General features: G+C 44.9%; 1 protein-coding gene across 3 annotated transcripts in view; it reads left to right on the top strand.

Moving 5' to 3' along the window:
- PTPRA (protein tyrosine phosphatase receptor type A) overlaps positions 1–16305 on the top strand; it is a 127449-nt gene that overhangs the window by 28127 nt on the left and 83017 nt on the right. For 2 of the 3 annotated variants that reach the window (XM_077177868.1, XM_054633095.2), the window contains exon 2: positions 938–1072. The exons of the other annotated variant lie outside the window; for it this stretch is intronic. The gene's annotated coding sequence lies outside the window, so the exon portion shown is untranslated. The remainder of the gene's footprint in view (positions 1–937; positions 1073–16305) is intronic. 3 annotated transcript variants of the gene reach the window in all.

The raw sequence follows: 16305 nt of genomic DNA on the forward strand, positions 1-16305 counted from the left end.
GCCAGATGTTCCCACACTCCAGGTGGTTTCAGCTGTTTTAGACTCACCTTCAAAAATGCACCTTGCCTTTTTGTGCTTTGCACAATATGTAGATGTAACCAACTTGAAAATGAGATCTAAAACTGGAGGAGCCCTACAGAAAGTAACTGAGGAGCCAAATATGAATAACTGAGGAGAGAACCAAGCCCCATGAAGTGGTTGCCAAGGGAATAACTCACTTGTCTCTCCCCCAGCCTGGTGGAATATTGTTTTCCTGTCTTGCCAACATACCCACAGCTCCAGAGGAGCCACTCTCACTCCTGTAGATGCTTTAACTGATACATTTCTAATTCCACCTTGGGGCTGTTTTCATGAGCAGAGGAGCCTTTGATGGCACCTTCCCCTGTTCCAGGCCTCCAGAAGGGTTTGTGCTGTCCAGAGGTTTGTCCTCTCTTCCCACTGGTGCTGGCTGGCCTGATGAGTACCTGGCTCCTGCCCACCAACCTTCACTTTCCTCTCCAAAAATAAGGGCATTTTTAAGGCAGCAATCTAGATTTGGATGTAAAGTCTTGCAGAAAATGAGATCATTCCAGCTTCAGGCCAAGTGGTGTGTGTTCTTTGGTGTCCTCTCTGCAAAACAGAACAATTTAAGACTCATTTTTTGTTGTTAATTAACTACTGCTGTATTAGCAGGCTGTGAGTTATTCCCTGAAATGTGAGCTGTGGTCTTCAGTCTTCTCCTTGACCATCTCCCTGTCTTCTGCAAGCTGGTTTTCCTCCATCTGAGCTTGGAATACTTGGATAAACTTATTTTATATGAGGACTACATTAATGGCTGGGACAATCTCAGTTTAATGGGACAATCCCAGTCATCAAGAACAGAACCCAAGCATTTGGGGCAGATAAAGGCTGTTTCACCCCTGGCACAAGCCACTCACTGGGTGTTCCTCTCTTCCAGGGTGCTTTGAGAATAATCATCAGCCTTAACAAGGATTGATTGTGTGCTCCTCATCCTCCTGGTTTGGTTTTAATCAGAGAAAGCTTTGGCTGTCGCGTCGGGGAGGCGAAGAGGTGAATGAACGTCCCTTTCAAGGTACAGTAGGGGCATGGATGAGATGTTTGGGGTGTGGAGCTGGTGCTGCTGCAGCCTTTGGAGGTTCCAGAGGGTACTACAGCTTCCTCATGGATTCACATCCCTCAGTCCTACAAGGAGAAGTCTGCACTCAATTCCCTTGTTCAATCCTAATGAGAGCAGTCTTCTTAGTGTTGGCTTTGTTTTGGGGCAAACTTGGATAAATCCAGTGTTTTCTCTTCATTTACTTTAAAGAATCTTTCATTTTTGAAAGTTCTGGGTTGTTGTGTCATAAGTAGAGTTTGGGCATCAATATTTGCACTAATTTGAAGAGGATTTTTAATAAATTGCTTTTTGTTGTCTAGACAAACCAGTATTAGACTAAAGTATATTGAATTAGTATTAGACTGAAATATATTCTTACTTTGATGCAGATGGTCACGAATTCTTGCATGAATGATTTATAAAGGAGGCAGGAAAGAAAAAGCCCAGACTCTTTTTGAGGAAAGGAAGGCCATGGAGTAAAAAGAAAGGTTCCAGAGTAAGAAGTGTTACTCAGGACATTGGTGAATTAAAACCCAACATCCATCAGGGAGTTTGTGGGAATTTTTTCTGGTCAAAGTTCTTCCCGTGGTCTAACCTGTGGAAAAAAGATTGAAGAATGCTTTTAAAAATTAAAAATAAAAACCCTACTGTAAGATTTCTTGTTGGGTGTTTGGAAGGACTCGTTCCAACCCATGTGGATTCAGTGCTGGGATGGTGCTGCTGGAGCAGCAAAGGGAGATGTGCCTGTGAAACCTGGGGGTTTGTATCAACAAGGTCTTTTCCTCAAGCATTGCTTGTTGCTGTGGCTTTCACAGGTTCACCCTGTCTGGAGAAGTAGTTTGTATTTGTGGTTTGATATTTCCTTAAAGCCTCCACACAGGGTCCAGCTGACACTGCTTGCTTCACAAACTCAACCAATTTATGGTTTCCTATGAAAATTCTTTGAACTCATTGCAAATCTGATTTGATACCTCAGTGCCAAGCTGAAGCCAATCCTAACTTAGAGGGTTGACTAAATCCTTCCCTTGGAATCTGTGTGATATTTAGCAGTGAGTTTCAGATTTCTTTGTGTGTGTTCCTCTCTGTACTTCACTGAATTTCATGTTGTATTTTGGTACCTGTATTTTTAAGTTGGCTTTTAAAATTTTTTTTCTTACTCACTTTTTGATTTGGGGAAAAATCCTCTTGAGGTCAACAGCTGAATGAATCCCAGTAATTTGGGTTGTCCTGTGCAGGGCCAGGAGTTGGACTTGGGTGATTCTTGTGGGTCCCTTCCAACTCAGGGTATTCTATGATTGTAATTTACTGAGTAGTGGCCAGCTGTCCTAGGAGAAAGACTTTGTCTTTGGTGCCTGCTTTCTCTATAGCTGATCCCAGAAAATTATGAAATTCAATGAGACTGAAGTCTCAGAATTAATTAATTAATATATGATGCTCAGCATAAACATTAATAGAATAAACTCCATTTATTTTGAAGTTTTTGCTAGTATAAGAAAAGGATTTTTTTAGAGAAGCAAGAGCTTGGATGTGCCTATCAGGGCTTCTGAGCTCTTTGGGGTTGGAATTCAGTGGCCAGCTGGAATCCTGGAGCTGCTGGGATTGGCAGGATGTGTCTGGAGCCACATGAAGAGCAGTGGCCGTGGGCTGAAATGGCTGCTGTGAGTGGCCAGGTGAAATGGTCCCACCAAAACTGTTTGTGTGTGAGTGTTTGTCTGGCATGATGAAGCTCCATGTGGATGTGACTCTGTTGGCTGAAATGAAATAGTCCTCAGCACCTTCCTTTTAAAATTTGGATTAAACAGCAGCTTCTCCAACAGAGACCTTTTGGAATAAGACAGCAAAGTCCACCCTGAGGTCATGGGACATGTTCACCACCTCACGTGGTGTGGGATACTAGGGGGCATTCAGAGATGGAGTGTCAGAGGTGTCCATCATGCCCAGAGCCTCTTGACTCCTGTGGGCTACTGGAAAGACATTTTGGGCTGAATGTTTTTTCTCTCTCTAAAATGGGGGTTGTGAAGCAGCTGATGGGAGCTGGAAGGGCTTGTGCACCCATTTCTGCTTGTGTTTCATTATCCATCACTTCCTGATTGGTGTCACAGGGCCAGAGCATTCACATTTGGATTATGTGGGGTAAAAGTGATGCATGAAGCCCGTACAAAGCTGCCCACTCAGATTTCTGGGCTTTGTTTGCACTGGTCACATTCACTTGTCACAAGTTACTGTCTTCTTTTTGTCAGCTCTTTCAGCAGTGTCACACATTAATTCCAGCTCAGGCAGAGCAGCAGAGCTTGGGAGCCTGTGTTTGCAGAGCACAGGTGAGAAGACTTCTGAATTTAGATCTGAAATGTTGATTATACCCTAAAAAGGTTCTTCTTGTGCAATTGGAAACCTTGGGATTGTGGACATCTTTGTGCTCCCAGCTCTGGTGGCACCTCTGAGTAGAGATCATGGTGGTCTCAAATCAAAATTGGTTTAAAATGCATTACTGGAGGAGGGGAGGGAGGGAGGGTGGAAGGTAGGAACAGACCCACTGCCAGAGAGTGGGAATGGTTGGAAAGGTTCTTTAAAGGTCATCTCAATCCACCCCTGCCATGGACAGGGACACCTTCCACCATCCCAGGCTGCTCCAAGCCCTGTCCAGCCTGGCCTTGGACACTTCCAGGGATCCAGGGACAGCCACAGCTGCTCTGGGCACCTTGTGCCAGGGCCTCACCACTCTCAGAGTCAAGAAATTCCTTCTAAAATCTGGGTTCACACATTTTCCATCATAATAATTTTCGTGATTCCAGCAGGTTTACAGGAAGGGTAGGGGGGAAGCATTCCTGATGCCATGCAAAACCTGAAATGGGAATGTGGGCAGGATCATCTTCTCCAAATTTTAAGACCACCAGCCCTGAATTAGGCTCACAGAAATAGTTTTGTTTGAGAAAATCAAGAGCCTTGCTCAGAAATGCTGGAATTTCTTTGGAAATTCAGCTTTCAGAATCCACAGAGAAGCCACCTCTGCTCCCGGCAGCGGGTCGGAAGCTGGGTGTTTTGGGATTGCTGCCAAGAAACATTTCTTGGAAACCTTTCTGTGTGCAGTGTGAACAGCAGGACAGGAGGTCTGGGTTTGAACTCAGGATGATAAAACCAGGGAGGTTTTGGCAGGGCTGTGTTCAGATGCTTCATTCTTGGCCTTTCTCCTTGGGGTGTACGGGCAAACTCCTGCCTGGGCTGGCTCAGAAACTTCCCCCTGACTTTGTAGCAGAGCTGAATTTTCCACTGACTAGGGAAGTTTTTCAGACTGAAACAGCTCTCTTAATTTTTTAGATGGATTTCTCCCAACTCATTGACTACACCCAGTCTGTATTTTTGAATTAAACTAGTGCTGAACCTTCCTTACAGGGGCAAGAATTGTCATAAAATCATGAAATGCTTTGGATTGGAAGGGACTTTAGAGACCATCTGCTTCCAACACAAGGACATCCTCCACTAGACCAGGTTGCTCCAAACCCCATCCAGCCTGGGTGTTCCCTGAAACCATCCCCTGATTTTGTGATTCTTTTAAAATGGATGAAGCTGTAGCCTGGAGTATCAATTACCCCTTGACCCAGGTCAAACTTTCCCCTTTTTTTTCTGTATGGGTTCCCCATTGCTCTCTCTGAATCCCTTCTTTCGATTTTTTTTTAGGAAACTATAAAATTTATGTGGAGAAGGAAGGAAAATCTCTTTCTTACTGCAAGGGCCAGGTCAGCATCTTTTTTTTTCAAATCCCTGTGAGAACAATTTGTCAGAAAACCTTGTGGGAAGCACAGAGCTTGAGCCTAGAGGAGCCAGGCTGAGCTTGAACACTCCCTTTATTGGAGCTCATATCACCAGCAGGACCAGAAATCTTTTTATCAGTGACTTTACAGGATAAGAAGGAGAATTTCCCAAAGGATGGGCTTCTTCCCTAAGTTTCATTCTCCAAGGAGGCCCTGAGAAAAGCAGATCCACTGGGAAGTTGTTAGCTCCAGACAAGTAGGTGCATGCTCTGGTGTGCATTCTCACCTGTAGGTACACAGAGAGCTTTCCCAAATTGCCCAGAACCTGAGAAAATGGAGATAAAATCAAAAAGGCAATTGCAGTTAATTACACTTCCAAGGCAACTGGAGATTGGTTGGAATCCTGTGGGATTTCTGAGGCCTCCCAGTGCAATTTCAGGTGCAGTGTGGGCAGGAAGGTTTGGTGTCTGTGGTTGGAGATGTCTCAGTTGTGACTGTCAGCTCTGTGCATGGCACACATGTCACCACCAAAACACAGCTATTGTCCCATGGCAAATTCTTCACAGGAATTTTGAGTTTCAATTGAAAAAAAAAAAGTTAAAAAAGGATTTTGATGTTTTGCATGACTGAACTTTGTTGTTCTTTTTCCTCCATACTTTCCCATTTCTCCCACCCGTACCAAAACCTGGCCTGAATTTTGTGTTTCGGGCAATGGGAAAAAGCCACAAAATAAGACAATTAATGTCTTATTTTCTATTATGTGAGCTTGGAAAATTAAAGGAAGAGGCTAACTTTTAACTCCAGAAGAACCAAAGTCTTGAGGGATTCAGCAATGGGAGTCACAAAATACATAAAGCTGCATGGGACAGTATTTCCCTTCTGTTCCTGAGGGAATTTAGGTCAAAAAATGCTCTGCTAACTTCAGAATTTTGCTTGACCCAACCTTTGGTTCTCCAAACACATTGTAACCAGTCCCATCCAACTCATTATGACCTGAATTTGCAGTTTTTGGGAGGTCCATGTGAGTATTTGTTCAGGCCTAGACTTCACCAGAAGTGATGATGTTTTTTAAAAAGATAACACAGACTTGTTTTTATTCCCTTAAGATGGCAAATCTTTCTTCAAAGAATCATGAATTAAACAAGACAGTGCCTCACAGCGGGTATTAAGGAAAAAATAATAATAATTTTTAAAAAGCCTTTGGAATGGTCTTTCCCTCTGGCATCTTCACTCAGGTTCTGCAATCAGTAATTCAAAGGAGGTTTTGTGGAGAGGAGAGATGCAGGAGTTGATATGACTTCCCCAAGGGTGAGAACTTTGAGAGCAGGGACCTGAGCATTAATCTCTTTAATTCCAGCTCAGCACTTCACTGTGAGATCATTACTTTGTGTGATTAATCCCTGCAATGCCTCCAAAGCCTCTAAAACCATAATGCTGCACATGTATTGAGGAATACTGCTGCCAGTTGGAGTATTTGGGATCTGTTGCCATCCCTGGCACCTTTTTGCTTCAATTTTGAATGCAGAGAAGCATTCCCTGGCCTTGGTTGTTCTTTCTCTGTTCTAATCATCAAGGCTGATGTTGTCTTCTTGGAGGAATTCTGTTTTCAATAGGGACAAGGAGTTCTCAGTGCAAAAATCAGCTGAAATGCATTTGATAAGTACAAGGGCAGCCATGACAGCATCATTCAGAGTTTTCTTGCAGTGATGAGTAACATGTTGTGCTCTGAAAACTCATTTCCTAAAGACAGGAGAGCAGTAACAGGACACAGTCTGTGTTCATAGGCCCCTCCATCCCAAATAACCTTCAGAACCTCCAAGCATTTCCAGCTGCATTTGAGAATCCTCAAAATCCTCAAATCTTGCAAAATCTGTGAAAACTGAGTAGCAGCGGGGGAAGGGGCTGGGTGGAGAGACCTTGAGACTTCCCAGACTCGATGCAAATTCTGCAGTCTAAATTTACTTCTTAGGTAATCCATGTCTGATTTTTAGGATGTGTGGAAACCCAGGGAATATTTCTCTGACCCCCAAGGGAGCACTGACTCTGACCCTCATACCAGAATCTACTAAAGTGTGAAATAGATTATAGAGAGCAGTGTAGGTGCATCACTTGGTGAGAAATTGAGATTTTGGGATTTTAGTATGTTGTGGATGGAAGCAAGATGGAGGGCACAGGGTGTCATCCTGGGTTTCCCCTTCATGCTTCTTTCTTCTTCTCCATGGGTTTGGGTGGCATTTTGTAATTGGGCAGAAAAGTCTGCATTGTGGCTCTTGAGGATCAGTTATTGGGTTAAAAGGGAAAATAATCCAGGTGTCAGTTCTTAATTGGATAATTTAGTCTTAAAAGACCTTGTACCAAGAGATTGTTGGGCGTTTTCTGCTTCTAATGAAAAGCTGCACAACTCACAGTAGTGAGACTGTTTTACTAATAAAAAATAATAAACAATTAAGTCCAAACATGAACTACCCTCTCAAGTACCTTCAATCCAGACCCAAAAAAACCAACAACTAAAACCCCCACAAGGATGTTACCAGCTCCTCAAATGAGGTCATGGTATTACCAAAGCCTCCAGTGTGATCCGGGCAGTCACTTTGCCTTTCCGCTGCCTTAACCCAAATTTTATTCAGGATGACTTCATCCCCCTTCTCTCAGAGGCACGTGCTGCCTCTTTCACATTGGCAGATTTACCAGCAGCACCTCACACATCTCAGGCTCTTTGTGAATCCCCCATTGGCACCCAGAGCCCCGGGAGTATCTGATGCGTCACGTTGCAAAGTGTGAAATTGAAGATTCAGCCCCACTTTGATGCTTTGGCTCTGTCAGCAGCAGAACTAATGTGGCTCAGCATACTAATGAGGGAGATATTTATTGTTCAGGGCCTCCCTGGTGGTGCTGAGCTTCACCCTTGGAAAATTCCTGGGAGGATGGTCTTCCTCTGGGGATGGGCCTCGTGGGGTCCTTGGCAAACAAGTGGCTTGGCAGTGGCAGGGGAAAAGGCCCAACTTTCAAGAAAATAGCTTCCAAATTACTATACTTTATAAAATTATTTAAATTAATTTTTAATTTAAAAATTGTTCTATATTTTTATTAAAATATTTTATGAAAATATCTTATTATAAAATATATTATTAAAATTAATAAAAAATATTTGTTTATAAAAGACCTTAAGGGAGATAGTAGGAGGGATTGACGTGGAAATTGTGGCTTTTCATGGAGAGAAAGTGAGGGTGAAACTAAAGAGAGGTCTAAGCCCACAGGTCACCACAAGGATAAAATTAAGATGCCAACAGCTTTCAGCATCACTGAGGACACAAAAATGTTGTTTTCATTGTGGAGAAGCCCTTTTCCAGCACTGTCTGTTTGGGTCACTGACATCTGTTCATTTTTATTGCAATGGAACCAAAATGAGTGAAAGTGTTGCTTTTAACCTTGTCTGGGCTTGGTGGGAAAGCACTTAGAACTAAAAAAGAACTTAGAACTAAAAGCTGGTGGTGGTGGTACCTGGAAATACTGACTGGAGAAGGCTTCATTGAGGTAAAACCTCTTTATGAAGACAGGACTTGAGAATTCTGTGTGTTTGTCAGGTGCCACATCCTTTGGGCTTTGCTGGGAGAGAAGAATCCTTTACACCCTCAAATTCGTCATCTGGGCAGTTCAAGTTCTCTAGAAAGGGGTGGGGGATTACCTGGGAGAATTTTGCTTGCAAGGATGGCTTCCACCAAGAGGGAGAATGCCATGGACTGAGGGCTTGTGCATGAGGGGATGGAGGTTTCTGGGAATTTTTGAGATTTCCCTGGAAGCTGGCCAGGTTGGAGACCCAAACCTCTGAATGATGTGTAATGTAACAGCTGAGTTAATGAAAAATCACAGAATCACTTGGTTTGGAAAAGATCTCCAAGGTTCTTGAGTCCAGCCTGTGAGCCATTCCCACCTTGTGACCCAGACCTGAGCACCAAGTGCCATGTCCAAGTGTTCACTCCTTGAACACCTCCAGGGATGGATCTCCACCTCCTCGCTGGGCAGCCACCTGCAATGCTTCACAACCATTTCCATGAAGAAATTCCTTAAAATCAGATGCTCTCCTGAATATCTGTCCTCTTGACTCAGCTGGAGAGCCTCCAAAAGCCAAGATGATTTTAGTTTAGGTTCCCTTAGCAATGAAATGTGCATCAAAAATCACAAGCACACAAATTCTGCTTGATTTGCTTGTCTTCTCCACATCCAACTTTTATATCCCTGGGATGATCTTGATTTATTTCCACCAAGAAAAATTAAATTCCTTCTGAACCACACAGAACTCAGAGCAGCATCTTGACACGGCATTTGGGGAACCCAAAGAGTTTCAGGAGCCTGATTGGAATTTCCAACAGCAAACCAGGACAATTGGCAACCAACTTCCAGCTTGAAATCCTCCAGGAGCACAATGCACTACATTTATAGCAGCTTTCCCAGGTCAGGAAACAAGCCCAGCACTGCTGTATTCCTGTGTGTGATATTTCTGACACACAATGTTATCTTGGGGATTGTTACGTCGGCTTTTATGTGGCGTGGGGAGGGTGGGGCAGAGGTTAATTGGTCATGTTAATGGTTTTCATGTTCCCAATTTAGGCTCTCAGTGCTGTCCTTGGGTTTGGGACAGCTCCCTCCTTTCCTGGGAGCTACAGGAATTATTCATTCTATTGTGGTGCTGTCACATCTGTAGTGTGGGGAGATGGCTTCAGTTACAGCCCAGATGACTGAAAACGCTCATTCAGTCAAGTTTTGGGGTTTTCTCCTGTTTATACCATGTTGGAAAGTCCTGAGAATCCTAATGGATGAACTTGGTCTGAAACCAGGCTTGCTCTTTACAGACCTACACCCAGCTGAGGGACAGGAACTACTCACTGTGTATTTATTCAAACCCATCTCTGGCAAAATGTCTTTAATTCTCCCAAAACACGTCTCTTTGGACATGTGTTCTGGAAATGCAGTGGAAACTAGTGCAGAGTTCATGGCTTTGTGGTTACAGGGCTTTATTCCTTCATAGAATTACAGAATTATAGAATTGTTTGGGTTGGAAAATGCCTCTAAGATCATTGAAGCCCTTAGCCCAGCACTGCCAAGGCCACCACTAACCCATGTCCCCAAGTGCCACATCCACTTGGCTTTTAAATCCCTCCAAGAGTGGTGAATCCATCACTGCCCTGGGCAGCTCTACCACGGCTGGAAAACCCTTTCCATGGAGAAATTTTCCCTCATATCCAATTTAAAACCTCCCCTGGTGCAACTTGAGGTCATTTCCTCTTATCCTCAAAATAAAAAAAGCCCCAGAAATTAAAACCCCAAACCACTGCAACACCCAAACCCTCAGCTTGTTTTGTTTAGTGACCATTCCTAAAATAGTTCTGTTCACCAAAGCTATGGAAATAGGCAGCCAATGCATTGCTTGAGGGGTACAGCTCAATGAAAAATGAAAAAAAAAATCTTTTTTTTTTATTATTATTATTCAGTGACTGGTGAAAGCAGAAAAATCAGTGAGGAAGTTAAAATTTTGAGGTCTTCAGCTTGCTAATGGCTCAAAATGCATCTTTTTGCATGAATTTAAAGTTAACAAGTGTTCCAGGGCAGGTTGGACAGGGCTTGGAGCACCCTGGGATAGTGGAAGGTGTTCCTGTCCATGGCAGGGAGTGGGACCAGATGATCTTTAAGGTCCCATCCAACCCAAACCACTCTGTTATTCACAAAAGGTAATAAATACCTGTCTCTTTTTCTAGAAGCTGAAATGTCACAGCCATCATGGGGTGGTTACAGAAGAAACACACACAATCACTGTGCCAGGGATCAAACTTCCTTTTTATTTATGATGTGCTCCTCTCACACATGAAAAGCTTCTTTGCTAAAGACCATTTGCTTTTCTCCTGCCAGACCAACAAGGCTGTGCTCAGGAAGCACCAGAGGGATGGCTTCATTTTATAAAAATAAAAAAGAAAAACACTTCAGAGAGAGCTCTTGGTGTTGTACTTCCTCTATTCAGGACTCCAAGTCTTTCACAAAACTGAGCAGAATCCCAGGAGGCCACAGCTATCCCAGGGTGGTGGATTGAATGACTTAAGTATCTTTTTCTGGTCTGATTTGTGACTGTAGCTTTAATTTATTGCCTCCTCTGTGAACCACAGATATGTTTGTTATTTGCAATTACATGGTAAAAAAAAAAAAAGAAAAAAAAGAGCTTTATTTGGGTTTTTAAGTCATTCTTGTTCTTTGCAGTGGCATCCTTTTTTTGCAGTGAAATCCTTTTATGAGGCTTGTGGGGAGAGCTGGGTTGAAATAGTTTCTCAAAGGGACATGTGACAGGCTCAAGGAAGGGATAGGTTGGATATTGGGAAAATTCCTTCATGGAAAGGGTGGTCCAGCCCTGGGGATCTAAAAGCCCCTGTGAATGTGGCACTGCTGGGGGAACAGAGGACTCAGTGACCTCAGAGGGCTTTTCCTACCTTAATGGTTCTCTGGTTCTAAGCATAAAAATGAAGTTTTTATCCCTTTGTGGGGCCAGAGTAGGGTGGCATTCACCCAAGTCAGTTTTACACGTGGAATATTTGGAATATTCTTTTTTTATTTTAGTGTAGAATCCCACCTACCTGAAATTTAAACACCCACAGGAGATGAACTTCAGTTTCTCTTTCAAAAAATTGTCCCCATGAGAAGCACCTCATGGTCTGATGTTTATGGTCACTGTATTCACATACCTTGAGTCAGCAGCCTCCTCCTTGTCACTTAACACAGCTTTAAAATGTTCATGCTGAGATTTCCCATGTGTGTAATGGTTACTCTGTTTGGCTTGGCTGAATCTGAAAATTTTCCATTTTTAGAGCAGGGAGAAACTTGTGGTCCAGATCCAAGGATTAGTGATAAAATATTTTGGGGGGGAAAAAATCAGTTTTCATATTGGGTTCAAATCCATCAATCCCTTAAAAAAGCAGAAAGAGAAAATGCTCAGAGCAGCTGTGGCTGCTCCTGGATCCCTGGAAGTGTCCAAGGCCAGGTTGGACAGGGCTTGGAGCACCCTGGGATGGTGAGGGGTGTCCCTGCCCATGGCAGGGGTGGGACTGGATGAGCTTTAAGGTCCTTCCCACTCAAAAAGTTCTGGGATTCTTGTAGGATTCTGTTCCAAAGGACCCAGTAACCAACCACACTGTTCAGCTGTGCTGGTTTTGGGAGGCTCTGCTGTCTGGATTCCAGTCTGTTGTGAAAAATCTCATCCACAATGTGGTGGAGTTGTAGACCCAGTGCATGGAGCAAGCAGGCGTGAAAAAAAAATTAGATTGCTCATAAATATTTTACTGTATTTTTAAAAACGTTGCCCAGTAATTGCTTTCCTATCATTACCTTCTGCCTGCATGAAAATAACATATGCCAGCATGAACCCCAGTGGCAATGGGGAAGGATTGAGTGGGAGAAAATGAGGTTATCTCTTGATCAGTATTTTATCAGCTCAATAATAATATTTTCATTAGGAGAAGTAGTGCACTGTCCCTCAAAGAGATACAGGCTTCTTGTGATTTCTGTGGCACCAGAGTTGTTTGAGGAGGGTTGAATCCCACATGGCTTAAAAACACCAAACCACTAAGTCCAAAGGATCACCTTTTACCAACTCTGTCATCTGCTTTAAATCCTTTCCATTTCTCCAGCCTGAGTGCCTGGAAGGAAACTGGAGCTCTTCCCTAAGTGGTGCTGCTGCCTCTGGCCTGCTCTGGACACCTCTCATGTAGGAGAGGAGAATGAATTTGTGAGCAGGAATCCATCAAAGGCCCTGAGTTAAAGGATCATCAGCACCCAGGCTGCTCCTCTTTCCATTTGTCCTGGCCATGGGCATGAGGTGGCTTCAGCTACAGAATCACAGAATGGCTTGGATGGGAAAGAACCTTAAATCCCATCCAGTTCCAGCCCCCTGTCAAGGTCAGGAACACCTTTCACCTACCCAGGTTGCTCCAAGCCCTGTCCAGCCTGGCCTTGGGCACTGCCAGGGATCCAGGGGCAGCCACAGCTGCTCTGTGCCAGGCTCCTCACCCTCCCAGGGAACAATTCCTAATTCCCAATCTCCCATCCATCCCTGCCCTCTGGCAGTGGGAAGCCATTCCCTGTGTCCTGTCCCTCCATCCCTTGTCCCCAGTCTCTCTCCAGCTCTCCTGGAGCTCCTTTAGGCCCTGCAAGGGGCTCTGAGCTCTCCCTGGAGCCTTTTCCAGGTGGGCACCCCCAGCTCTCCCAGCCTGGCTCCAGAGCAGAGGGGCTCCAGCCCTTGGAGCATCCCCATGGCCTCCCCTGGACCTGCTTTTACAGATCTGTGCCTTTCCTGTGCTGGAGAGCCCAGAAAATGCCATTGATCAATGCCTTGGCACAACCCTGCAGTTCCTGGCTTTGGGATCTGGCTGGAATTGCTGAGCTCAGCCCAGGCTCCCTTTCCTCAGGCTGCTGGGAAATGAGGAATAACCCAACTGCATCCCAGGAGCTCTGCAGCTGCAGAAGGTGCTCAGTGAGAGCTGCAGGGTGCTTTGTACCTCCCTGTCCTTCCCTGAGCACACTCCCCACACTCCCTGCCTGCTGTAGATCACTCCCTTCTGGTGCTGAGAGCCTCTCTCTCCATCCCATGGCTCAGGAGCTCCTGATGGATACAGCACAGCAGGTCATGGCACTGTGCCTCATCAGGGACCTCAGCAAAGCCCTCTCCCTGCTCCTGCTGCTTAAAATCCAGGATAAAAGGCAGTACCTCATAAAAAGGAAGGTCTGAAGGTGATGCTTGCACGTAGCTCTCTTTGTTGTTGGTGTCTGTACTCCCAACATCCTTCTCATCCTCAAAAATCTAAAGGCTCTGTGACATTCAGCAAAGGACTGCAGTGCACAGGGCTTGTAGCAGTTAATCACCAGGCTACATCCAAAGAAAAAAGAGAAACCCTTTGCTCATAAAAAGGGCAGAAAAGGGATCAAGTTTTTTGCATAAATCAAGAGATCTTCGCAGCAGCACAATGCCATTGCTGGGAAAATTCATGGGGACCTCAAAGATAAAGGGGAGCAGGAGTGCTGAGCACCACAGGGTTGTATTTTAAAAACCACACAGTTCATCTCTTTTTTTGGATGTTAGAGAAAATTGTGTGGGCAGAAGTAGTGGTAGAGTCTCTGCACTTGTATCAGGGAAGCTGCTGATGGGTTTCACCAAATATTTTCATGGTGAATTGAGATTGTGGAGGAGATAAATCATAATGCCTGGAGGTTTCCTGTGAAGGGTGGCAAACTGGATTTCTGGGCTTTTTGAAGGTGCAGCCATGGGGGAGTTACCAGAAAGACAAAGAAATAAATCCAGGATTACTGCTGGGATGTTTGCTGATAGTAAATATACCCATGAGATGTGCAACAGAAAAACCGTGAATGCCGATGCTGGCTACGGTGCAAATATCCACAAATTGGTTTAAAAAATCCCCAAACCCTCAGATTTTAAAATGAATTTTCTGCAGGGAGAAGAGGTGGAGATGCCAAAACTGGGAGGAGCTTTGATAGGCAGCGCTGAAAAGCCATTTCCTGAGTGGGAGGCTGGAAGGATGGATCCCGTAGGTTGGGAACGCTGCCTTTCCTATTGCCCCCCTCATTCCCTTCTTTGCTGGGCCATATTTATAATTTCACACGGCTTCTAAAGTTCCTCATTGGTGCACGGGGGTGTGGGAGGGGGAAGGAAATGATGCTTTCTTTGCAGGACTTTGGGAAGAGCTGCAGAGGAAAGGTTTGGCTCCAAGAGCTCGGTAGAGCTGCCACGCTTCCGAGTGAATTCCTGCAGGTGAAGTAACCTGAAACCTGGCATTTGGGGTGTGGCAGAGGAAGATTGCAACCTGTCCAGTTTTGCCTTGTAATGTAGCAAACCGTGGAAAGGGCCTGACTGGGTTTTTTTTTTTTTAACACTTTTTTTGTCTTTTAGGCTTGTAACGGCTCGATGGTTTTGGGGCACTCCCCAGCAGAAGGTGGCTGGGCTTTGTTTGCCTCCAGAGCCCTGTTTCCCTTCACACAGTCACAATCAGGCAGGAAATGGGTTTCTTGTCCAGCCAGCCTGGTTTTCTAGACAGCAAAAGCTGCCTGGGTCCTGCTGGGAAGCTCTCCAGCTCTGCTCACCCCTCTGCTTCTCTGTGCAATTCCTCCAGAGCAGCATCCAGCCCAAGCTCAGCCTCACCTGGCTCTGCACAATCTTGCAGATTTTCTACCTTTTACCTCAAAAAAAAAAAAAAAAAAACAAAACACCCAAGCAGCTTTGCCTGTTCCTTTTTATGTCATTGTACAAAATGCAGCTGTCACACCCACTGGCTTCCTTTTAGGTTTTACCCAGCTCTGGGCTCTGGGTGTTTTGAATAAAGGGATTTATGCCTGGACATGGCAGTGGCAGGCTTTTCTCCTGGCATGACCAGACTCTCAATGTGACATTCAGAGCTGTAAAACACTCCCTGACAATAGCTTGTGTTGTTCAAAGAGCAGCATAAATAATCGAGGGGGGGTTTTTTTGGTTTTTTTTTTTTTTTTTTGTGAGGAGAATAACATCTCTCCAGGCTGGCTGGGGAGGTGAAGGGCAGGCACTGTTGGAATGTGGAGGGGAAACTCTGGAAGGGGTGGCATGGAAAAGGGGGACTTGAGGTTGTTTTCTAGAAGGTTTTTAACATCATGGCATTGGGCTATTTCTCAAACAAGGTGCTGAAACACCTCTGTAAAAAGAAACAAACTCTGTTCCTTTTTACACATTTTTATACAGAACAAAATAATCCCATGATCCAAGTTTCTGGGTGTTTGCAGGGACCTTGTGGCTCTGCACAGCTCCTGACAGGAGGGGACAGCCAGGGGGGTCGGGCTCTGCTCCCAGGGAACAGGGACAGGAGCAGAGGGAACGGCCTCAGGCTGGCCCAGGGGAGCTTAAATTGGATATTTTTGCATGGAAAGGGTTGTCCAGACCTGGCACAGCTGGCAGTGGTGGAGTCCCCATCCCTGGAGGGGTTTAGAAGCCATGGGGATGTGGCACTTGGGGACATGGGTCAGTGGTGGCCTTGGCAGTGCTGGGGGAATGGTTGGATTCAGTGGTCTTGGAGGGCTTTCCCAACTTTTTATTCTGTTAATTTGCCCAGGGCTTTTATCCATCTTGAAAACCTCCAGAGATGGAAATTGCCCAAGCTCTGGGCACCCAGCTTGACTGATCTCATGGTGGAAAAGCTTCTCCCTGCACCTTGAACATCCCAATTCATCTTCTGCCCATCACCTCCTGTGAGAGCCGGGCTCTCCCTTCTCCCCAGTGTCCTTGGAGATGCTGAGAAGCTGCTCAAAATCCCCTTCCCCACCTGGTGCTGGCAGCTAAATATGCCCAAAGAGAAAAAGAGACAAATATTTGTGTTTGTGCACCTACCACATACCTCAAATTAAAATTAGAAAAATAAATTTTTTGAAGAATTTACCAAAAATAAT

Source organism: Agelaius phoeniceus, chromosome 4 (assembly GCF_051311805.1).
Source record: "Agelaius phoeniceus isolate bAgePho1 chromosome 4, bAgePho1.hap1, whole genome shotgun sequence".
NCBI lineage: Eukaryota > Metazoa > Chordata > Aves > Passeriformes > Icteridae > Agelaius > Agelaius phoeniceus.